This window comes from Arachis ipaensis, chromosome B03, assembly GCF_000816755.2.
Source record: "Arachis ipaensis cultivar K30076 chromosome B03, Araip1.1, whole genome shotgun sequence".
In the NCBI taxonomy this organism is placed as follows: domain Eukaryota; kingdom Viridiplantae; phylum Streptophyta; class Magnoliopsida; order Fabales; family Fabaceae; genus Arachis; species Arachis ipaensis.
In genome coordinates, this window is record NC_029787.2 from 7,951,360 (window position 1) to 7,952,965 (window position 1,606).

The following is a 1,606-nucleotide window of genomic DNA, read 5'->3' on the forward strand; positions in this document are numbered from 1 at the left end:
TGATTGATTAATTATGTACGAATAAATCAATACATAAGACCCACTATTAGTTTTGGAACATCATTTATATTTATTTATTCATTTAATATCTCCATTTGATGATGTTCGTCCTTAATTAGTTATCAACCATTTTTGGAGTAGCTAGGTTCATATATCAATATTGGGTAAATGTTATGACAGGCAAGCACTCAAAGCGAGCCAAACTGATTAATTATGTACGAATAAATCAATACATAAGACCCACTATTAGTTTTGGAACATCATTTATATTTATTTATTCATTTAATATCTCCATTTGATGATGTTCGTCCTTAATTAGTTATCAACCATTTTTGGAGTAGCTAGGTTCATATATCAATATTGGGTAAATGTTATGACAGGACAAGCACTCAAAATTAATGACAAAATAATAATGCACACCAACCTAACCATAACCACCAGGAAAAATAATAATAATTATTTTTATAAGGAAGCTTTAGTATGTCTGGGTAAATTACATTACTGAGTTTTTTTTTTTCTTTTAAGATAATACTGTATAGCTAATATACCCTAATTTATTGTAAAATTTAGGTGATAGACTGATAGTATAATTCCTATACATTATTATGATTTTTATATTTATGGAATGCAACACTAGTTTTGCATGTAAATATGATTAATCATATGATAAGCTGATATATATAAAAAGTAGTCACCGCATATAAAATTTAGGATTAGGATGTCATCGGTCGGAAAACAATAAAATTTTCTATTAGATAGTATTTTTTACAGTGAATCAGAAAATGATATCTTTTATAACGATAAGGTGTGTGTTTGGATTGTGGTTTGTCAAACTGAAATTTGAATAAAAGTGATTTTATAGAATTGATTTTGGATAGAAGTAAGTTTGTGTCAACGTGATTTATGTTTGGCAACTCTATACTAAAATTGATTTTGATAAAATAAATATTATTTGAATAATATTAATTAAAATCACTTTTAGATAGATAATTACTAAAAAGGACATGACATTAAATTATAATATTATTTTTTTTATATATGTTTAATTTTTTTTATACTTTGTTCTTATATGTTTTTTATATAGTATATTTTTAATACTCTTAGTACTCTTTTTTAGTACATTATAATTTTTAACTATTATTATTATTTATGATTAATTTTTTTATTTAATTTATTTTACTTAATAGGATCAATAAATTCTATTATAAAAAGATAATAATAAATATAATACACAAAAATTATAACTATAAAAATATATAATGTCAAATAAAAAAATTAATAAAAAATATAAATAATAAATAATAAAAAAAGAACTCATATAGAGAAGAATAATAAGAATTCTATAAATAATGCAATAACATGTATATAATAACAATTCTATAAATAATACAATAATATGTATAAAGGATAAAGATGGTAAAGAAAAATAAATGTTAAATATTAATGGCCAAAAACTAGAAATTGTTGCTTCTTATAAACGTGGTTTTGAGACTAAAATTACTTTTGCGTTTATAGAGAAAAAAATTAGCCAAACCAAAAATTGAAGCTTTTAAGAAACTGTAACGTATTTTTCCTCTTCTAACGTGGTTGCCAAACACACCCAAAA